Source organism: Egretta garzetta, unplaced genomic scaffold, assembly GCF_000687185.1.
Source record: "Egretta garzetta isolate BGI_Z169 unplaced genomic scaffold, ASM68718v1 scaffold154, whole genome shotgun sequence".
NCBI lineage: Eukaryota > Metazoa > Chordata > Aves > Pelecaniformes > Ardeidae > Egretta > Egretta garzetta.
The window spans coordinates 1,371,633-1,396,160 of NW_009259600.1; positions in this window are offsets into that span (position 1 = coordinate 1,371,633).

Below are 24,528 nucleotides of genomic sequence, written 5' to 3' on the forward strand. Positions count from 1 at the left end.
CCTCTTTCCTTCTCTGCTTCAGGTGCTGCATAGGCTGATGCGAAACCAAACAAAACCACTCAGAGCCACGTGTGTGCTTGAGGGCTGAACCATATATTTTGCGAGAATGCCCCATGGCGCAAGTCTTTGCTCGCAATTCCTACAGATTCTTTCCAGGGACTTCAAAAAAAACTTGACTAAAGCTATTTTATTTTTTAGTTTGTTTTTTTTTTATTGCTGCGCATCCTTTTCTGCTGTAGTCTGCAGCAAGAAGTAGCAGTAGGAACATGTAGCAAATGAAGCTTTACCATTTGTCCATTAAACAAAAAAAGCTTCCAAAACACAAAGGCCCTTAAAAAATTTGAAGCTGCTGGGTAAAAGTGTTCATTTTTTTTAAACACTTTCTCTTTTCTGAACTCTCTTTTGCCTTATGGCCTTTTTTGCCAAAGTCATCCCACGCCGAGGTCTGGTTGATAGAGCGACCTTGTTCACAAAGTGTGAATTTCCATCAAGTCAGATGAAATGTGAACTTGAACAATGGAGAGTTGGCTCCTCTCCAGTCTTAAATATAACTGTGTGAGAGCCCTCTGAAACCTGCCAAGCAGTCAGCCCCACTCTTGAAGAAAAGAAAGGCCTGAAATACTTAGGGTCCCTCATTTCACCTCATTCATTTCTTGTCCTCCCACAGTTTTGAAGGTCCCTGTAACCAGTTAGACCCTTCCTGTGCACAGTTTACAGACAGTGTTTCATGCTGTGGTGTTCTACACATCTCCAGGGCATCTTCCCTTCTGAAAGAGGGGCTTCACTGTGCCCTGAGAGTTGCATTGGTGCTGGAATGAAATTTCAAGGGGGTGGTATGAGTAGGAAGAGCTGCTAAAGCTAAGCGATGTTGAAATTCCCTGGGACAACACGTTGGCTGGTGACCAAGCCAAACCATCTCTTCAAGCATAGCCTCTTAGTGAGGAGTGGCAGGGCTCTGGGTGGGGAGGTTCAAAGCAGATGGGGTGTCAGTAGTGTCCAGGCAGCTGTCTGGCTGTGGCGTGACAGGGACGAGCTCCTCACCTGAGCCTGGTATCCCAGGCATGATCTGAAGGGAAACCTATGGCCAGATCTCTGAGAAAGACCATTGGGGCTACAGGAGCCTCCAGATAGTCTTGATGGCCAAAGGACAATTCAGCAGTCCCATTTCTATGGGGGATACCAAAGAGAGACTGTACCTTGGAAATGGCACAGATATCCCCAAATACAGAGCAGGGCTGTGGCTTTCCCCAGTAAAGCAAAGTCTGAGTGTGCAAAGTCAAGAGATGGTGAGCGGCCCATGCTGGAGCTTTGCCAGGGGACATGGCAGTTAGTCATTAATGCTTTTTGATCCTCCAGCCAGATATCTTTCTTCAGCTTTCAGCTTTTCTGGCTTTTCCTCGAGATGGGTAAAGATTTAATAAAGGATCCCCTAGTGCTATTTTTGTTCTTCCTTTTACCCTGCTCAATGCATTTTAGCATTGTTTTCTCTTGGTCTGTCCTCTGCCCTCCTGTTGGAGGGTCTACCATAAAGACAGCACAGTGCAAACATGACCTTCCTACTGCCAGAGGCTCCACTCTACCAACAAGCTTTGGATTTAAATTTTGGGCAAAGATTTCAATACAGCTCTTCTGGTTCATGAGAGAATTAAAACACATGCAGAAATGTACAGAAATTGGCTTCTGTGGACAGATTAATAATAAAAGAAAAGACGTCGTGACTATTGTGCATTTTCAAGGCCCTTATAAGAAAAAAATATCTCATGAATAGCTTTTAAAGTGACAAAAGTTTTCAGACAGCAGGGCACGCGTTTCTTGGGACCAAGGATGGAAAATGATAGGACGAGAAAATGAGAGCAGTAAGAGGTGAGGCTCTGCAGCTCCTGCAGCCTTCCTCTCAGCTGCGGTGCTGGGGAGCAAGGGGAGGGCGTCTAAGCTCGCCAAGAAAGACAAGGAAGGAAAAGAAAATTGAGAGCATGAAGAGAAAATGAGACACAGCTCCAATTCTTCTCAGGCTCCAGGACTTATCAGTGTCTATGAGGAAGAATTCATTCTTATGTACTATTAAAAGAGGAAAAGCACATTTCAGTTTATGTGCTGTAAAAGGAACATTTCTGATGTGGGACTCAGATTCTCAATGTGAAAAAAATTTTGCTTTTAAACTAAGCATCTTTCTAATTCTCAATGTGAAAAAAAATGACATTTCGCTTTTAAACTAAGTATGCATTCTAATTCTTCATTTAAATTCTAACCTTAATTCTTGTGGTTAGGCAGGTTGCTCTGAACCTGGGAGACATGCACAAAAAGGTTCCGGCTTAAAGTCAACAAATAAACAATAATACAATGTTGACATTGCCAGGGATTTTGCTTGTGGCTGACATTGGATGCAATCTCTGGATCTTAATGCTTAATGTGTTAATTATGCTATTATCTTAGCAAGTCACTAAAATTTTAGAAACAGAGGAATTTAGGACTGGATCTGAACAGACAATTCCTCTGAACTTGCATAAACTGAACAACTGCATCTTAAAATTTATTTGGATTTTTTTCTGGTCCTATTTCCCATGGAAAGCTGTTCCAGAACCTCGTTGGTTTTATGGTTAGAATTTTCCCCATTTCCAGTCTAAATTTATCCTTGGCTAGGTTATATCAAACTTGTTTTGGCTCAACGCTGTTCTTTCTTTAAATAGTTCTTATCCCTGCCTGATGTTTATTCCCTAGTAAGTAGCACTCCCATCTCCTTTCAGGCTGTGTTTTGATAGGCTGACAAACAAAGTATTTTAATTTCTCCTCTTTGAGATACGCTCTTCTTTCTCCCCACTATCCCCATAGCTGTTTTCTGAAATAGTTCCAGCCAGGGCACATCAATCTTGCACATGGATGGTCAGTATGGACAGGCTGTATTTCAGATGAGGTCTTGCTGGTGCTTTGCACAAGGGCACGAATGCTTTCCTATCTCCAGTGGAAATACTTCACCTGACACATGTAGGATCTCACTTGCCTTTTTCCCTAACTGCAGCATCTTGCTGGCTCAGAAAGGCAGTTCCTCTTCTTCCTCCCTTTTTCTTTCAACTGATGAACTCCAGATTGTAGCAGGAAAGCTAATTAGTCTGGGATTGCATAACCTTACGCTGAAATTAAAAAGGAACCCTTTCATTTGTTTATTTTTAACTTCTTGCTTCTTTAGGAAATTACGTGATTTCCTTTTTCACACAGATACCCCTGATACAGTGCTGCCTACTACGACAGGCTGTCTACACAGTCTTCTTGAGATTATATTGACCTAAATATTTCTACATTTTTGAGAAACCAGTTCTAGACACAGTCCAGTCCAGTTGAGCTCCCTCTGCCAAAACTTTGCATTGTCTCAGCTGCTGGTGTGCTGTGATCACCGGTTAGCAGTTGGAGCAAGATCTCATTGCATTTTCTCACCAATTTGTTTAACCAGATGGTCTTTTCTGTATAGAGAGTAAGCTGGACTGGGCAGAAATCAAGCTTACTAATATGAGATTTTACTATGCTTCACAAAGTAGTGCTCCGATCCATTTGCGACACTTTTGGGCACCACAGAAAGCATCTTGTAGAGGATCCCAAATGAGAATCTCATTCTAAAATTTTTGGAGAGAATAAAGAAATCCCAATATGGAGCTGAATTTTGAACCAGTATTAAATTAAGTCCTTAGATATCTTTAGCTAGTTTGAACTTAAAAACATGCTAAATTTAAACACTACTGATGAAGCAGGGATCTGGGGCAGTATCCAATAATGAGCATCTCCTGGTTTTAAGAAGGTACTTGTTTTACCGTGAGATGCTTTCTGCAGAGGAGGCGCTTTCCCTGAACTGAGGTGTGAATTGCATCTGGAACTGGTTGAAAATGGGAGTGCTGGTTTCACCAAAAATCCAAAATGCCAGTGCCTTTGTTCTGAAGAGTGGGATTAATTTCTAAAAACCACTAATTACGTATTTTTAAAAGCACTGAAGGATGTTATCAGGATGGATTTATTGTCTCCATTTCTTAAAGAAATGAAGGTCTGTTTAGTTCTTCCTATTTTTTTTAATAAGTCCTTAAATTTTCAATATTTTAAATGGATTTTCTGTGCCCCTTTGGATCCTGAAGGTGATTGTGCATGTGCTCTACAAGACAGATTTTGTGGCAATTCTGAGATATCCTGAGCACCCGAGCAACTCACTGGCACCCTGCTCTAACAAAACTGTTTGAAATACAGACTTTCTCCCCTATAAATACAAAGCCAGTCTCAAATGATGATCTCTGAATGCAAAAAATACCAGCAGCAAAGAACTCTCTGTTTGCAAGGGCCTTCCTATAATAATTCTGATAAAGCAGGATTTTTCATTTTTCCCTTCAGGTTAGGTATATTCCCAGTGCATGCTTTAATGAAAGATGGAAGACATTTGTTTCAGGATCAAAGGCATGTATTTTTTCTCCAAAAATCACTCCCCTCCAAACCCAAAGATATAATTATGTTGTACCTGGGGCTTCTGCCTCTGTCAGGTTGTGTGGACAATAGCAAGAGGTATTCCAGCCTTATTTACTCAGCTTCCAGAGGAGACGAATATTTAACTGAGAGACAAGAAAGCTATTTTAATGCATTACTTAGGGGTAGAAAGACAAAGAATTTACTGTACACTCGCCCAGCTGTAGCTACAGAGGCTGACACGGAGTATACAATCGCACTGAAAACACTGCAGCAACACTTTTAAATGACTGTTAATGGTTTTGGAGAATGTCACAAGCACACGAAGTGGAGCACAGGGTATCAATGAGCCTATACACAGTTACTCGGTTGCTCTAGGAGCATGTGAATTTGGTACCATGCAGGACAAAATGTTAAGGGATCAGCTAGCGGAGAAATCCTCTGTTCTGTGTATTCGGGAACAATTGCTGTTTAAATTAAAACTAACAGTGGCCCCATATAGATGACTGGAAATTGCTCACAGCCCATGGTCAAAGCTGGGAAAGGTTATAGGACAGGAAGATTTACCTCAGCATTTTACACAGGTACTTTTGCTCTTTGCTAGCTCCAGTCCACCAAAGAACCACACTACTCACTGTTTTTGTTTTCAGCCAGGATGACAGGAACATATTTGCAGTTTACAGCAGGTGCCCAGCGAAGTCAACAAAGTGCTAACTATGCAGTAAAAAATAATATATAAAAAAGGTCACTTTGCCTGGGTATGCCGCTCCAGCAAGTTTCAGTGCCTTACAGGGTGAATGTCTGAATCCAGTGACCGGAGTGATACTTTGCTCATCACACCGTCAGAAAAAAGTGTTGTGTTGTCTCCTGTTTAATGCATGCAGAGACTTCTCAGATGCTTGTCAGCTCTTGTCCTGACAATCATTACTACACCTGTTTCTCTGAAAAACAAAAAAAAATCAGCCTATTTGTTCATAACCTCTAGGTGGACACCTTTGTGCTGGTGACAAAAAGTCACTCTTCCTGGCAGGCTTTCCCGAATCAGCCCCCTGATGTCATGTCTCTCTGCTGAAGGGTCTCACGACACATGTCCACCTGGCCCTCTGGCAGCGAGAGAGGCGTGACTCTGTGCCCCCTCCAATGACTATGACTTCCCCATCTTCCTACTGAGGGTGAAGGAGGCAGAATTAAATATCCTGTAATTAACTGCTGACGGTACTGCACAAGAAAGCAGCGGTTAAACAGCAGTGGTTAAATATTGGGTGCATATTGACAATTATTTGAACAGTAAAGGCTGCTCTGAGGTGCTGAGTACATTATAGACCTTAATTGCCTATGGCCTTTGTGTCCTTACCTGGGACCTCACCCCACACCCTCTGCCATGGGCTCTGGGGCTCCCCTCATGCATGCACTCAGGCACAGGGATCAAGGAGCTCATCCAGTTAAAAACTAACTAGGGGGGAAAAAGATTATTTTTCAGCTGAATGAGTCACCATCCTTTGCATGCTGAAGCCAGCAAAAGGGAAGAGGCACAACCATGCAGTCCTGGGAAGGATCAGACCAGCCATTTCCTTTGCGGGTAACACATGAGAGCCTATAATTTACCTCCTGTTCTCATGCAAAACCTGGAAGGAGGATCAGTGGCAGCTTCTAGACACCAGGAGAGAACCACAAAGCCTTTCAGTATTTGTGCTAAGGGGTTCAGCCACTGGTAGCTAGCCACACAAACATCAGCAGAAGTGCAAAAAAGCCATTCTCTGACTTTTTGTGTAGGCTTTTTCATACACATCCTACTTCTGTAGAGAAAAGGGCTGGTAGTAATTTGCTTATCTCGTTATGAGAGTGTTGGTTATCATATGACAAACTAGGACAGTGCCCATATTAAAAGAAAGCCTATAGAAGTATTCTTTTTCACGTGGTATCCGAACAGTATTATCAGTGGTTACTTCTGCATGGTGTGTGGACATTAAGTCCTAGGAAAAACATAGCAATGTGGACAAGAGGGAGGTTGTCAGAAACCACCATGTTTGGACCAAACTGGGACATTATAGGATTCAGAGCTCCCACTAAAGATGGCCTCATTACAACATACAGATTTATGGAGGAGGGGGAAAGATTTTCCTTTACAGGGGCTATGTTCATCCCAGTAGCAGAAGAAAGAGGACAGCACTAGATAGAAGGCATTTGGTATCATGCCAGACATTGCTATTACCTGCTATTTTCAGATGGATTTCCTGAGAAATGGCACCTACAGAGTCATGCTGCATGCATGCCCACCTTTCTAACTGCTGGCTCCACTGACTCAATTTCAGGCAAATTTGATAAATGGCTAGAGGTTTCAAGTACAGTAAGAACTGACAAGTTTCATTAAAACTTTTATATACTTATATAAATCAAATATAAATTTACATAAGTAGCCAGGTTGAAGAAAAAGAGCATACCAGTGCCTCTGCTAAAGGACAAGTTGCAGGATGAACTCACCTGTACTCGATATCAAAGAATTTACATAGGGATATTATAAAACCCAGGAGAAGCTTAAACTGGTCTTTGTGTCCTAGTAAATATCAGATCCTGCCCTGCACACAAGCACCAGAAAGCAGCTTTATTAATATTGCATCTCCTGGGATTACTTGTTTCTGTCAGAAACCAGAGCTCTTTACAGCATTGTCCGTCCACTGAGAAACTGGATGGGGGAATGTTTCTCTGGTGAGTAATTTCTAAATTATTCTTCTGCTGATTCCCGTGGGTAAAATAAGTAATGTGTTGCTCAAACAGGGAGACTGAATGATAAACAGCTGCGACACTGCTGTGCACTTTAACCTCTCTTCAATAAACCCAGTAAGGATGAATACCTAAGAAGGGAGTGGTCTTACTAGTACGTAAAAAGCCAGGTAGAGCAAAACTACAAAAGAGAAGATGCTGATTAACTGGAAGGCAGATAAGGAAGATGGAGAATTTCCTCTTTAAGTAGAAATGGTTGTACAGCATGGCAAGGGAGGGTGAGGTGCAGGAGGGAAAACCAGACTCTTTGCCTGAGAAGCAATGCAATATGCAAGACAATGAATAGAGTCCGAGGGCTTATATGGAAAGCCAGTCAGGTTCACATTTGCTGGCCTTTTTGTGCACAGAACAGAATAGATATGCATACAGCCATGACTGCATAGGGGCTGTGTTGCTAGCGACAGACATTATTACTTTCCTGGGCCGCGTGCCCTCCCCAGCCCTCATAGCCCGCATCTCAGTCTGCACTTCTTTCCTGCAAGTGCCTTGGGCCATCTCATACCAGCATAACCTCCCACGGTAAAATGCCTTCTCCACAATCTATCTATTTGAGTCTATTTACTAAGCTTTACAGTGTGCCCTGAAGGTCAACTGACTCCGGCTTCCTCGGAATGGAAACGAGGAAGGGATTTCAGGCTGGTGGACCTTCAGTGAAGAGGTGCTCGCTGCAGCACCTGGATGTTCAAATTACTTCTTGAGTAGCTCAGGTGGTCTCAGCAGATGACAGAAAACAGGAGAAGAGAGGCAGTTTGCTCACCACAAGCAGCTAATAGTTAAGCCAGTTTGAGACATATTTCAATTTTTAATTATTTTTTTTCTTTCTTCAGAATTTAAACTGCACTTGTGCCTCCTGGAAGGAAGGAGAGAAAAAGTAATAGAGACATTCGTTTTTTTCATTAATTAACCATCTGGGACTGAACTCTGAAAAATTCTTATATAAAAATACATTTTTTAGCCCTTAGAACAAGCATGGTTTCCTTGGATAGTGGAGGGCAAGAGTCCATTTAAAGCTGGAGGAGTTTTTACCACTGATTTAACGGGCTCTTGAATCTGGGTCTCAATGCCACATTTTCCAAGGTACGAGGCAGGTGGTAAGTAAGCAAGATCTCACCTTTCTCCATGTTTAGACTTCTGACCGCTTTCAGTAAAATGGTGCTTGATGATCTTCAGCTGTCAAAAGATGAGTTTTCAAGTCTAGGCTACATCTGTGTTCCCCATGCAGTCTCAGAGCTTCTAGCAGACCACTTTGCCACCCCATTGATCCATGGCCACCTGAAGCCAACATCAGTGTGGCTGACTGCTAGCAGGGATGGTCCCACCATTTCAACCAGCTCTTGGGCATCTATTTTAAAATGGGTTAAATAGCTCCTGGAATGAACCCTGTCTATCCCTCTGTCCTTTTAACTACAGAGAAAACACAGATAACTTTCTTACGGACTTGATTTTAGACAGCTAAAGTTAGCTCACGTGCATCCATCTTCATTAAATCAGGTAAAGCCTTAAAACTCACAAAGCAACGCTGGGAAATTAAAGCCCACCCCAGAACACATGGTTGTATGGATGCTCCCACATAAGCACCTCTGAAGAGCCCTGGCTAAAAAATGAAGGCTTCTTTCCAGAGGGGTTGACTGGTATCCTAAGTAGCCCCAAATAACTGATTTCCTATCACTATTGTGGAAAAATTCTGCTCTTAAAACAGGAAGTTAAATAGAAGCAACATTTCTTGAAAATGTTGAACTTGTAGAATGACATTTTCAGGCTTTTCTTTGGTATGTTCTAGGATGCTCATACTAGGAACTTAGAAACTGGGCAAGGAAATGTGCTTTTGACAATACCTTTTATTGTTCTAAATTAATATTTGCCAAGGACCCTCCAACTGCACAAACTTTTGAAAACAGGCTGGTTTCCCTGTTATCAGCAGATGTTTCACAGTTAATTTTTCAACCAGTTGTCCCAGGGTGAAAACACCTTTCTCTGCAGCTCAGCTCTGGGCTGTGTTATGTTGAGTTTGACCCTGGAGAAGTACCAACAACATGCAGATTGTCTTCTTTGGCCTTTCAGTGCTGGTCCTCCTGTACTGCTGCCAAGTGGAGAGCAGGACTACTGCCTCATTCAAACTTAAATGAGGCAAGCTACATCTTGTTTTGATGTGTCAAGAAATGCAGATTAGGACATGATGGGGGATGTTGAAGTGGGGCAGAATGATCTGAAGATGAGGAGAGTATTTAAAGAAACTGAAACAGAGAGTGGGCTGGGGCAGCAAAGAGGAGGCTAAGAAGAAATGCAGCTAGCTGGCAAGTGGAGAACATGGGGTGGGGTAGGAGAAGAAAATTGAGTCTAGTTGCAGAAAAAAGGAGGCGTACAGGGATTGAGAGTTATCTGGGCTAAGGTTTTGGAGGGGAAAGAAGACCTGAAACTAGACTAAAGAAGGATGCTAAGTAGGATGAAAATTCAATTGGGAACTGGCTAGGTGAGCAGAGTGTGGGAAGACTGGGAGGGGACATGGGAAAGGTCTGATGGGTAAAACTAGAGCTCACAAGGAGACGCATTTGGTTCAAATGTCTACAGAGAGAATCTGGGAAAACACAAGTGATGGAAGTGGAAGTGGAGAAAGAGCTGGGAGGGAGGAAAGAGCAAAATGGAGCCAGGGACAAACTGGAAGTGTTGGCATGGACATAAAGGATCACCTGCGAGTGTAAGCAATGGGTCTCTGTCTTTTTGAGCAGACTCCTTTCAAAAGCCCCAAACAGAAGACGAGAGTCCTGAATCTCACTATTTGTCTGCCACCAGGCCAAGGGTTGCTTCCCCGGCGGTACTGTTTATCAGAGACCTGTTGCGCCTGTAAGTTCTCCCTTGGTGCAGAGCTCAGTGAGGTTCCCACTCCTGGTGGTGTGCAGCAGAGCAGAGGAGATATGCTGTGTGTCAGAAATTGGATTTCTAATTTTTAATGTGCTTTGTTACAAACCTCAGAAATCATACGACACACATGCAAACTGACCTAAAAGTGAAAATTGCACTATATAGCACTTAAACATTAGGAAATGTTGGACTTCAAGTCATTTTCCTGAAGTCATCTGTTTTATTCACTAAACATCTTATTTTTGCTCCAGATGATTCAGGGAATCTATTAAAATAATGACATTTGCAGCTGATGTCTCCTCAGCACATTGTCTATCCTGAGTGCTGAATAAGGCAAGGGTCCAATAGAAAAAACATCAGCTTAAGAACATGTTATGTAGGACTGTATCACATTCAAGTGCAGGCATGCTTTAAATCAAGAATAGAAAATATGCTCTAAAGTGAAGGAAGGCTCTCGATATCTTTCCCAAGGAAAACAGAGTGACTCAGTCCTGGAGATTGATTTTTCCTCCCTAAATATTTATAAAGGTTTGCGAATGACTTCTCTTTTGGCCTTTTCCACCTTGTAGGTTTATGTCGAACTTAAAAAAAAAAAATGCAACAAAATAACAGAAAAGAGTAACTGGAAGATTCTTCTGCCTTATTTGCACATCCCCATACAACAAAAATGTGAGAATTTCAAGTTCTTCCTAATTTAGCATTCATGTGCCTTATTTCTTCAGCAGAAACAATGCATGCATCACAGGATTCTGCATTTTTTTCTGACATTGGCTCGTAATTTACTCGTGAGAATCATCCCACTATAGACACCATGATTGTTCACATAAGCGTTGCTTAGCAAAAGGAGGGCAGAGTTGGACCCTCCTGGGGTCCAGCTCTATGTAGTTATAGAATCAGTGAAACATGTGATGAATATATGGGAGTGGGAATGGAGAAAGCAAAATGAGTTTGTGACTTGAAAAAAAAGAGCATGTTTGATTATCTTAGGTCTCCTGTGTACCTCCTCTCCATATCTGCAGAAGAGAGAATATTCTCTGGCAGCTATCATTTATTATTTATTTTTTATGCTTTAATTATTTGTGGAAATCCTTGGCTTCTGCTTGTTCAGCCAGCTCCTCTGACAGTAAAGTTTACACATTAAGATGTGGGAGGTGAAGCTCTGGTTCAGTGGAAGGAAGGAAGGAAGAAATATTGCTTTGACTGCTGGTGATGTAATATTGACCATCTGCATTTTTTATGCTTTAATCTGCTCCTATATGTTTTCCAAATAAAAACCTACACAGATGATGACTGATTTCTTATCTGGCTATTTCCATTACTTTCTGGGCTGTTTTATTTGGGCCTTCATGCTACTGATATAACCTCTTTATGTTTAAATTTAAGGTTTGGGTTAGCGCCAAAGTATTTGACTTCTTATCCAAACTGTGTTCATTCTTTTCCAAAACTTTGTGTTTCCCATTCCTCCCATTCCCTTCTCATCTCTGCATTTCTCTGTTTCTTCTTCCCTGCTCTCCTGCCAGACAGTTCTTTTTTTTTTTTCGAGGCTATCATCTGAGTTTTCTTGGATACTTCTACTTTTTCCACCTGGCAATTCTGTCTGGGTGGAGTTTGGAGATTTTGGACATTTGTCAGGGATTTCTGGACATCTGGCAATCCATTTGGAACAGGATGGGAAACTTTATACGTGTCTCTGCCCACATGCAGATGATGCCTCCAGCACATGTAGAGGCGATTGCGCAGATCCCAGGAGCGCTGGCCTGCAGAGCATGTGCTACACAGGTGGTCTTGAGACGGATGGGAATTCCAGCCTGTTTGAAAAGATCGGAGTCACTGTGAGTCTGCTGGGCAGTGAATGTGCACCCGTGCCGCTGTGTCCCAGCCCATGGGGCTGATTTCATGCACACGTGCAGCGCTGCTTGTCCCAAACACCATGGGGTGTTGCACAGACAACCTGATTTCTTCCTTTCATTCAACTTCTAGGCTTCCCAGTCCTCTGTCCTTTAGTCTGTTGCCCCACCCCTTTACACTTAGGACGGCAGAAATTTGGGGATTCATGCCTCTTTCTGATACTCTTGGAACAGGACAAAACTAACATGTCGGGGGCAGGCGGGAGCTCAGGGACTTCTGTCACAGCTCTTCAAACCTGGGGAGAGGTGTGGTGTTGAGTGATATTTGGGCTAATTGTCTCCCTCGTTTCCTCTCAGATTTGGTTTGTCTCATATGATAATCATTATTAGTAATAACTGCTGGGCCTCGGTGCCAGAAGGATTTTAGGTGATATTGAAACCAACTGAGCATTAAATACCTACAAGAAACACAGGCTCTCAGCTTTAGTGCTTATGATTCCCAGGTCTCCAGGGGGTTTATGAGTGAGGTAAGCTTTATTATTCACAATTTGAAGGTTAGGGGAAATACAGGTGAAATTCTTTCAGAGGTATCACCTAGCTGGACAAAGTCTCCATAATCCCATCCAAAGTGTCATATATTCGGTCACACTCTTACTGTTTCTTGTGCTTCCTCTGTTCCAAAAACTTCTTTCTGTGGGAGAACCCTTTATCCTTGCATGTCAGAAATCTCTGCTGATAGATCCTTGGTGGTTTCTCTTCCATAACTAACTCTAAAATCAGAGCTGCTTCATAAAAGCGAGGAACAACAGAGGGAAAAATAAAGCATTTCCTTAGGAATCCTGGGTACGACACACAAGCCAGGATTCTGGGAAAGCAACCTTTGTGTTTTGATATGATACAGTTGATGCCTAAGAACTCAAACCAAATGACTTAAATGAATTTCACGGACGCTGCCAGGAAGTGTTCTAGATACAGTAATGGTACATGGAAAATCAATATTTATTATCATTTGAACTGAAAAATTAAAGATTTGCCATAAAATACAAGTGCTTTGCAACATTTTGCATGTTTAGAGCATGCCCTCTAGGGTGTTATTAATATAGTTTGTCCAGTGAATGATGCATTGTTTATGCAATTATAGAGATGTAGCCAAATCTTTTCTCTCTCCCTCCTTCCCTCCTCTCAAGTGGCAGCAGCAGGTAGCCGGAGCTGATGGATCATTTTTAGGCCTCTGTGGTGAAGAATATATATTTTCAGAAGTAATCTACTAATTGGTTATGCAGACCGTCTCCCAGCTGTGTCCCAGTGCCTAAGTGCAGGGAAATCCAAGCTCTCAGGTCTGGAAAGGGTAATGCAATAAAAACCTGTTATCATGTAGTAATTGAGGTCTAAGGTTTACAGCAGCATCATAAACATGATGCATTCAAATGCAAAAGGCCAGAGTGACTCAGGCTTGGGCAGGAGTATCAGAAGTTTATTAGTACTCTCTGGCCTGGTGCACTTGCTCGTTCAATGCATATTGAATTTGGAAAGGCTTAAATGTTGCTTTTAAATAACTTTTCACAGTTTATTTTCCTTTAGTGCACATATTTACTGCTGTGACTTGCTGGATTTCACCTGACACTTGTTGTCTGTGGAGCATGGCAAATTCTTCCATGAACTTTCAACTTTCTTTTTCACTTGAAAGCCAAGAACTAAAACTGGAGCAGGCACAACATAGGACCATTTACCCATATGGGACTTCAGCCAGGTTTTCCATATTTCTCTTTAAAATCATAAAGGTCTGGATTCAGGCATTTTGTTGATGACCTACTGACTGATAGAAATGCTCCTGAGGTGCCTTACAGTAACGGTGATCAGAAGCAGACCTTGTTTGTTCATTGCAAGTGTTGGGAACTGACTCCATTATCATTCACAGAAATGCTTAAAAGGGCAATAAAAACTTTTGAAAGACTCAAACATCCAAGACCTTATGTTAATAACACAAGGAAAAATCCTGAAGAATTTTGGATTGGCTCTATCGTGGGTTAATTGGGCAAACCGCCATAACACCTGGGTACTTCAAAAAGCTTACTGATAAAACTCACAATATAGCAATTTTTCTGTGATAAAACCAGGGATATTAGCTTGATGCCTTCTGGTGTTCCAAGATAAAACCGAACAATTACACAGGAGAGGTGTTTCAAACCTTTTTGAGCCAAACTACAAACAAGGCTCAGTATTTTTCATGTACTGTAGTTAATTCTGCAGATTTGTACCGAATAATAGATTTATGACAAACAAGTAAAAATCTGGGTCTAATTAGTTCTGCTAGAGATGTTGCAGAGCAGAGATGTCTCTTTCTGAATCTTGCACAGAAAGAGCTTATAGTTTATTTTTTGAATAATTTAATTGGTCCAGAATCTGATTGCAGTTATAAAGACTTGAGTCAGTAATTGCCCATGGGCTTTCAAGAGTTACTTTTGAGTTGCTATAGCATGGAGGAAGAAAAGAAATCAGATCCATGTTTTAACTTTACCCAGTATTGTGTTCTGCTGTGAAGGAAGGAAGGAAGTTGCTATATTTCTTTCAGTCTTTGTTCAATGAACTGAATGAGGTAAAGGCACATACCACTCCCCCCCTGAAGATAGTATTCTGATTTGTACAAAAAGTGGTGCTTCTATCAGGTGAAAAGTGTTTAAAGGATTATACAGCATCATCTCTCCAGCTAAGGGATATACATGAACTGGTGCGAACAGGATGAAAATTGCCAAAGGAGATACCTTTTTCCATAATAGTAGCAATATCTGCATCCCTCAAAATGATGCTCTATAATAGCTTAAAATAGGGTCTTTCTGCCATTCATAGCACACACCTCACATTTTTTTGTATTTGTGACCACCCGTAGTCTTTTAATTCTCATATCTTGAAAACCGCTTTATCCAGATGATGGTATGATTTGCAGCAAGAACAAGAAAAGATCAAAATTCATAAAACATGAGAACTAGTGGGGAAATGCCTACAAATGCCAAATGTGCAGGGAGCTTCTGAGAAAGAGCCTGCGTCTGCACCCGAATGGGAAGCCAAGAGTGGGAGCTCTAAGACTCTGGCTACTTAGTCCCTTCAATAAAATAAAACAGAAATCTTACAGGACTTAAAGAGTAGCTTGATTTTCAGCCTTTAAAAAACTTTTTACTTTTCTGTTTTTCTTTATCCCTTGGGATCTAGCTATTTTCTTCAATCCTAAATCTTTTGAAATGATTTTTTACTCTTCTTACACTTTCTTTAAAAGGAAGATACCACTGGGAAAATTGTATGCCTTCTGCTGAAAGTCTCGTAGCAGATGATTAATATCTGCTACTTTGATAGGGAGCCTGAAACTTCAAAACCCAGGAGTTCAAGCATTTTGCTGCTAGCAGTTTGCTCTGCTCTGAAACCAGTGCCCAAGACCAGCTGAAAGACTACGCATCATCAGGATATGCTGTAGATTGCCTAGTGATTTAGTTCTGAGCAAAGAAAGAGGAGACTAAAGCGTGTAGGCACACAGGGGAGAAAGCTTTTAAAGTAGCAAGATACAACATTGCACATGGAAGCTGTGGGAAGGGGGTGTCCTCCCCTGATCCCCACTCACTTCTTTATTCTCCTTCCCTATGTCTGGTATCTCATGGAGAATAACAGAGAGGAAAGACAACCTTCATTTCAAAGGCGGGAGAAAATGAAGCACAGGATCTGGATTGGATGGGTTTTGTTTCTGTCCCAATTAATCTAAGCAGCATGTTCAGTTGGAGTCAGCGCAGCCTTTTGTTTAAAGTAAGGTCTGTCTGCTACATAGACGGCAAAATTATCCTGGTTAGAGGCAGGAGGTGGAGAAAAGGAGTCCAGGAATGAAAGGAAGAGAGGAAGCAGAATCTAAAGCACAAGGAGAGACTTTCTTCTCTGGGTGGTCACTGTGACCATTCTCATCATCAATGGCGTGATTTGCCTTCCTTGCCAATTGCAAGTTTTATTTGACATAAAGCACTTGTTATTTTCCAGATATTTGATACTATCTTCAGCTCATATCCACATCATAATAATGCATTGTTCATATTTTGACTGATGCTTTGAGAGAATCATCCTCTATTTAATGACCAAGAAAACTTGAATTTGGAGCCACGGTTATCTACATTAGGCGGAGATGGTATGTAGATAAATACAGGCCACTGCTCTCTAAGATTGCTGGCATAATCTTTTGTCAGCTCCTGAACACTGAAACCCTACAACGATTCTATGAATTAGTAGCACAGAGGCAAGGGACAAGAGAGAAAACAATGATGTGATGGTTTAGATCAACACAACCCAAAAGCCTGATCACCAATTTCAGCTGGGCAGTTGCCAGTTTTTTAGCAAGATTTTAGCAAGGTTTAGCAAGCATACTGCTTATGCACAAGACCAATTACTATCTCAGCCTCTATACATGCCATTTGTTACTAGAAAATAGGCAGGAATGGGGGAGGCTGGTTTCTCAAAAGCCTGTTTTCTATCTTTGCCTTGAACCAATGTTTCTTGAACTATAGTTTCTAGAGATTTCCCTTATATGTGGGAGAGTTAAATAACAGTATTAACTGTGTGGTGCGTGTTGATGTAGTGTGACTTTTTTATAGGCAACATTTGTGTCATGACAGATCGTCTATTTAAGAATTATTATCAAATGGAGAAAGGATATGAAAAGTATGTTTTATTTAACTAGCTCTTGATCCTATGAGCTACCCAGAATCCTCACCCTTACTTTAACGTCAGTCTGAGTTAAGTGTGTTGAGGTCCTTCGTGAAAGGATGTAAAAAGGAAAATAATAATAATAAACAAACAAAAAATAGCCTTTGAACTGCTAGCAATACCTTATTTATTTTCTTTTCTTTAGCAAGGCATGAAGAGCACAGTTTGCAATTTTCCTGCAGCAGACTGGCCTCCGAGATCAGCCTGCTGTTTTGTAATACTGGACTCTATCCAGCACAACGAAAACAGGGAGTATATTTCTGTCTTTTTTTTTGTTTTGTTTTGTTTTTCCATTTGGATGCAATTGCTAGTGTCTTTTATTAGACTTAATTCTATTATGCGTTCACAGCTCTGGCTCTAGACCTAATTACCACTCTGGAAAACTACCGCACATACTGCACATCGTGCTGTTCAGACCCCTGTGATTCCCTGTTCATTTAAAATTTCCAAATATTTCAGTTTCTGCCCAATCCAGACCGCAATTAAATAGTAGTAACCTCTTCTCCTGCCTTTAACCTCATACACAAATAAGACCAGCCCCTAAACTCTTCCTGTGAACAAGGAACTCCACTTGTTGGCCAGATATACAGTTGTTCTCTGAAGTACTGCTCTGGCCTGTGCATCAAAGATTTCACTACACAAACTATTCAATTTAGATGAGCTAAAGGGAGTAAAATGATCGTGCCACGCTGTAGCAAAAAATTGCAGACTGTGAAATTTTTCTAGAGAAGAACAAACTGCTTTAGAAGAGTAAGAATTTTCCAAAATACCTCCTGAAGTCTAGCACTGATTTGGAGACAACCTTGCTTTAAACTCTGAAATTAAATGGTAAAAACTGACATCAGGTAAGAAGTTACTTTAGCCACAGCCACTATGAAAAAACAGAGGTAGAAGGTGGAGCAGGAAGAGAAACATCAATAAAGACGGATGACTTTGGGGAAGGAGAAAGGAATAGTTCTGTTCACTAAAAATGTTGCTTCAGAATTATTCACTAACTTGGCAGTTTCTGTTGAAAATGTTCAGTCATGTTGACATTTTTTTTTCAGCACTTCCAAAGTGTTATTAGGGAGTGGGATTGTGAGACAAGCCCGTAAAAGCCCAAAGAGACTCCCATGTGTTTTGCAGAATGGCAGTTTTCATGGTACCCTCTTACCCCTGAGGAGATTCACCTCTGAAGGTTGTCTTTGGGGTACAAGGTTACTCCTTTACTTAGACCCCCAAATTATGTAATTACTTATATTTTATGCAGTTGCTTCAACCATTTTATAACCTATCCTTATAATTAGCCACTGGTGCATTTGAGGTGGCCACTCATCTTCCTACTTCTTGCTTGAAGCAGTTCAGTGGCTTCAGTAGCCATCTTAACCACTGGGTAAAGGATTACGAAGGGTGATTCATCCCAGGCAATTTTTAAATAAAGCTAGGGATGGTGTTCAGCCATTGACATTAGGTTCTTCTAGTTTAGGTACAGACAATGTCATGAGGCTGACTAGATATCTGTGGACCCTAGTGGGACCTTAGACCCCTAGGGACTGATAGGTGAGAGAAAATCTAACCTTATTGTCCAGCGAAGTCCACCTTTATTCTCCACTTCCACAGCTTGGAGTTTGTTGTTGGAATGGAAATGTCTTTCTCCAGTCCACTAATTAAAATATTAGCAGTGCAGCTTACAGCAATGCTTGCAGTCTGACATTTATTTCGAAAGAAAGGAAGTATGTATTTTGTACCTGTGTTGCTTAGCTCAGAATGAACCCGAAAGACTTATCCAGAGCATTTGTGCTTACAGCTTTTTTTACTGACAGAAAATTTTCCATTTGCCTCTGTATGAAATAGTGTATTTAAAACATCTCTCCTCACCTTTTTAATGTCAAGTCAAAAATTTCTGCGAGAATATACTTTTTTTGACCAGCTCTTGTCCACAGACGTGTATATATAGCCACCTGGTGCTGATGTCAAATGTGGATGTTTATGCTGGAGTGGCTTAATCTACATAGTAATCAGGCAAAAAAACCTCAACAACGACCAAACCAAAACCCTATTGATTTACTTGTGCAACCTGCCTATATTTTTGCTCAAACCTCTTCAGGGTAGTGTAGACAAGTCTTGCATTTGTACCTCGGTAAAGTCTATCTAAGAAATGATTCTCAATTGCCCCGCACTCACCTCGGAGTTCATTTTAAGGAACTCTATTTACCATTCCTGTGGCAGACACACATGAAAGAGCAGACACAGTCAATGATGCTTTCAGTCTATTCCACCCCAACATCAAACATCTCTGTCACAGCGACACTAGGATCATAGTCGAGTACTCATTAAAAAATAGAAAATCAACTCTACATTGTGTTACTCCAATACAGATTACAGAGCCTTTGGTTGTTAAATTTCTTGTAAATGCTAATCGACCCCAGCCTTTTTAATTCTTCATCCTGGACATTTTGTAGCCGTGTGCTTGTATATAGCTGCTGCGCTTTGGGCTGAAGTACGAGCAGCAACCTTTTTATGGGTCTGTTGTTAAAACTCTAACATTATGAGATTCATCAAACTAAGTAACACTGCTAATCCTGTAAGAGTCTCTTCTTACCCAATGAATGATTTATAACAAAAGAATAGTCTTCTTTATTAAAAGGTTCTCATGCTCTAGAGGCTCTCGTGCTCTAACAGATAAGAGCTGCCACTGTTGCGTTAGGAGAAATATGCTTTTCACGGGGACAAAAGGAACTAGGGAAAGTGCATCAGTCATTGGCTTTCCATGATTTTCTTTCTTTTCTCTTCTCTAGAGGTTAGTTTGCACAAAACTATGCTCATAGTTTTACCAGTAAAGTTTTTGAATTTGAGAAATACATAATTGCTTTTCTGTGCAGCTCAGCCCAATGGTAATTTCTGTCATTGTATTAGTATTCATCATTCATTTGTTTTGGAAACTATTAAGGTTATGTTAAATTATAAAACATAGTGGGGCACATTTTCAACACTATCTATCTGATGACCTGATCTTTTAACTTCCATCCCAAATCTTACGCATCTCCTCTTCATGAATGAAAACTCAGATATTTCTGTTTGCAAATTGAATGGGTCATGTGTTGCAAAATTCAAACTGTGGGCACGCAGTCACATTTTTTGCCTGGGGAAACATGATGGTGATAAATAATTGTATGCAGAAATGTTCAGTACATGAAACTCATGGGGAAAAAATCTGGAGAAGCATTCATTTTAAGAAACGAATGTAGAGACATTACTTCACATGTATTCATTCTAATATAATCTACATCATAAATTTTCCTACAAAAATTCTCAACTTATGAAAGGAATTTTTCTTCAGTTTGTTCTCATGAAAGGAGACCCCTAAACTGTTTGTGAAGTGAGTCTATCAGTTGCTATCAGTTGCTAACAGTCTATCAGCTGCCGAGACTACTGACTTCCTATGCTGCGACACAGCTAACTACAACCAGCTGCTAAATATGGTCTCAATCCAGCAAAGCACTTTGACATGTGCTAAGCTTCATCAGGGTGAATATTTGGATTGAAGTCACTGGGACTTTCCACATACTGGGAGTGAAGTTCATGCTTTAGTGTCGAGGTTGATTGGGCCTTTCATATACATTCCCTCTTACCCACGCGTAGGTATTGCTGACATATCCTTTAACACAAACATAAGCAGTTAGTTCCTGCACAAAACCCAAATTAATCGAACAGAAGAAAATCTTAGAAATCTCTTAACAAATGATGGGGATGTCTGTGCAGTTTTCTGGGAAATAAAAAAAGGTATTGGTGAAGTCATTTATTTATGATCTTTTAAATATGCAATCATAACATGGTCTCATAAAATAGATTCTTTATGATGATGGATGGGTTCATCAGCAGTCTTCTGAGCTGCCTAGTACATTTATGCATGGATTTGTGCTGGCTATTATTATGTAGTGAAATCTATACAGTAAATAATAATTGGAATGCCGTACACTAGGTACAATTCAGAAAGGCTTCCCACATATGATCGCAAAGGTTGTCATGTTGCAGGAAGACCACTGTGACAGTTATCAGATGCTTGCTCTGGGAAGCGTGTAGGTCTGCGCATCTCTAAATGGAGTCAGTATTATAGTGCTTAGGTAATATTCACCCTGCTATTCCTTCTTGTTAAGCATAGAAGTGTCACAGCATAATTGGGGGAAATTCCAATTTTAACAATGCTTGTTCTTTTTTAGCTAATAACCATGAAAATTGTCAAGAGAGCAGACTGTCTCCTTGCAGCCACCTTTCCCACCTTGTGCTCCAGCACTGATTACAGGACTGGGATGCGCGTGGGGGAGGAAGAGAGCCCGTTCATCCTCAGCCTAACTCAGTTATTCTCTCTCTGTTGAGACTGCTATGAGTGTGTTTTATTCATTTCTCATTATGTTCTATCATACCTGTCAAGTGGCTGTCACAGAAATCCATGAGATGTTTTCTAGTGGAGTCCTCCCTCTCCAGGGACGCAGGCTTGAGGGCAGAAAGAAAAAGGCCTGGGAAGCAGAGGGCCTCGAAGGATTTAAAGCGGAATTAAGGCATGAGGAACTTGGAAGGGAGAAGCCTTTCCTGGGAAGAGAATGGCAACTTGGAAAAACAGAGGCAATGCACAAGTGGGCTTATGAAACAAAAGGATAATAAACACCCAGTACTGGGCCCTGATGTTTTATTTATCTTTGATTTCTCTCCTGTTCATTATATACTGCTCAAACTTTGAAAAGAACAAGCCCAGCCTCCATCTCATAGGTATTGTGGTAATGAGAGTTAAGCACAACATAAAGATCCATGATCAAGACAAGAAGTGCACGCTGACAAATGTCACTTACATACAGTTTATAGGAGGAATTTCTGTAGGAGATAACTCTTTTGGAAAAACCTACCCAGCGCTCATCATTAATGCTTTGGGTGCCTTGCATCAGGATGCAGGCAGCAGGTTTTGTGTCTTTTACTTCTCTTCTAGAGGCTTTGATAAAAGTGGGAGTTCGTACAGCACACAAATGTAATTCCAAAATGGGCATCTCTTGAGCTGCACATTTTCTCTGTGACTGACAGTACAATTGGGAGCCATTTGCTGCACAAAGGAAAAGTGCGAGGAGTTCTTTTTCTGGCTAAGCTCACAGCATCATTATTATGTGTAGTGGTGTTTATACGCAAGACCCAAAGTGCCAAAGTGCACAGAAACATACTTTAAGTGCTGCTCCTCAGAATCTGCAGTAATCATATTCTGTGCAAGTCAGAGATTAAGGGAGTCATCTGAACAATCAGCAGTGCATCTGTCTCACATATTATATACAGTTTGAAGTATCCCTCAATTTTTTTTTCTGTAAAACTAACATCAGTGTTTACCTATAAACAGACACAGAAGTCATTGCTGACTATACTCTGCTTTGTATACAATGCTATTATATAAAGAGCTCAAGCAGCACGTCTGCCTGCCTAGATGTGTGTGTTCTCCTACTCCAGCTGCCAACAACCTAAATTATTCAGCAAGCCCTGATCATGCCAAGTTTTTAGTCAACAATGGAGATCCTGCCAAAGAGCTAATAATGTTTAAAAAAAAAAAAAGCAATGTTTGTGACAATTAACAGAGCCTGCAGCCTGCAAAGAGAGTTGGACTCATTTGTAAAGGAAAATTTAAATGATATGCTTCATTATAAATGGTCCCATGCAACACATTGCTAATCAACCAGAGCAGCTTCTTTTTTTCTCCTCCCTTCCTATCAGATAAACCAAACAGCAGCATGAGCCAAAGTTCTTGGCCACTGCTTGCTACAGCTATAAATGTGGTGTGGTTATCTATCAGTATCATAATCGGCTCAGATCAAACTGAATAATTAGCACTAAAGTGGATGAATAGAGCCCCAGCCTCTTATCTTGTCTATTAATAATAAGTATAACTTCACAGCCAAATCAAGAGGTATGTTATTGTACCCCTGAGAGCCTGTTTGGGTAAAACCCCATGCGACCTCACCACCATAAGCAGTGCAGATGGGACAGTGTGCGTCTGTAATGATGAGCTGGCAGCTGCCAGCCCCCCCCCCCAACTCCGCAGCTCAAAGTGGGAGCGAGAGAGAAGATAGATAAACAAACCGTGCACAAACATGAGAGCCATTTGTAGGGACGCCTTCCTCCCCCCGTCTTCCTTACTCACACCATCTCAATTAATAATAATTGCTTTTCGTACCACAGAGCTCTGCAGACAAGCAGCTAAGAATAACTGGTGTTTTTCACCCAAGCTCATGACAAAATGTAACATCGTGTTTTATAGTGGTACTGTGATGACTACAAATTGCTAAAATCTTAGGAATAACACTCAGACACACTTTTCTCATATTTAAACCCTGATACATACCTAGTAATTATTGTGCAGTGTCCGATGCAATAATTATCATTATACTTTGTACTGCATTATTATATTACCCTCATTTTAGGACCTCTAAGAGTTTTAAGCCCTGTTTACCTAATTAGTGTCAATTCAATTTTGTCTATTTTAATAACGAGAGAAGTTAACTCAAAGGAAGGGTTTCAACTTTTGCAAGAGAATTAAGTGCTCTTACTCACTGTTTGGGAAATGCTTACCACAACCCATCTGCAGTTTACTACTCACATTCACTTTGGTTTTGTTGACAAAGACACCTGTAAAATGCTTTGCGATAAACAGCCTGATTGATTATTCAGCTCTCATCAGTCACAGAAGCAGAATTTTATTTATCTGAGGTAGCTGAGGACTTTTTGAAACAGTCTTTCTGTATAGTTATATATATCCCATCTGAACTGGGATGAACCTAAACCAGGCAATTTCTGATGGGATTTGCTTTTGTGTTTTCCAGAGGCTCAAGCCGTGCTTTCCCGTGTGATGTTCTCCTATGAGACTTTCGTTATGGAAAGAGATTTGGGTTGCCCCGTTACTAGAAATAGCTGAGATAGGGAAGTGAATGAGGAAAGACTGCACATCTTCCCCCTGTGGAAAAGCTGGTGGTGGACCTAGCAGTGCTGTCTGGTGAAGGAAGAAGGCTTTTTACCTTTTGTTAGAAGCAGATGAAAGCTGCCTGTTGTTGGGATCTGGAACAGAGCAGGAGGAGGAGAGAGAGGAGTCTGGATGCATAAGAAAGCATTAGCATTAGTCTGCTACTGTGTATAATGGGATTAAATGTGGCTTAGGGTTTTTTTTCCTTTTTTTTTTTTTAGTTAGGTATTAAACTCTTAGTAATGCAATTAATTTTTACTAAAAATTTATTATTTAAAAAGCAAAACAAAAACCAAACACCAAACTCACTGTAAGGGACACTGACACCTGCCTTTAGCCATGGCAAATGGACTGCACAGTTGCTCATAGACTCGGACATTTACCTACGTGGCACCAAAGGAGCCAGCCTCAGCAGCTTCAGAGGAGTAATTCCCAACGGGAATGCTTCCAGGCTGCAGTAAGGCCACATTTAGGCAAGTACCTGAGTATATCTGGCGGCAAATAGCAGGAAGAGTTACTAAATACAAGTCCTTGACAAATTGTTCAGGTTCACCTCTGTCCTGATTCAAACCCAAATAAATCAGTGGAAAACCTCCACTGGCTTCAGGGAATGCCAGACCAAGTCATGTTTATAGCTCGAGAAAAAAGCTAATACATATTTTTACATCAAAATTGCTTTACTGCAAAACACCATTTCTACACGGACAGGTGGGAAACTGTTATCGCTTTTAGTTTGTGGAGCCGACTTCCCAAGGATGGCTTTTTAGAAGAGGGTCAGAAATATGAAGCACTCAGTTTTAAAATGAAAGCTTTGACGTACCTTTCATCTGGGCAAAAAGCTGTCTGTCACTGACACCGATGGCTTCCAGTGAGTATTTTTTTTCTTAGGAAAAGCAGGGAGGACGG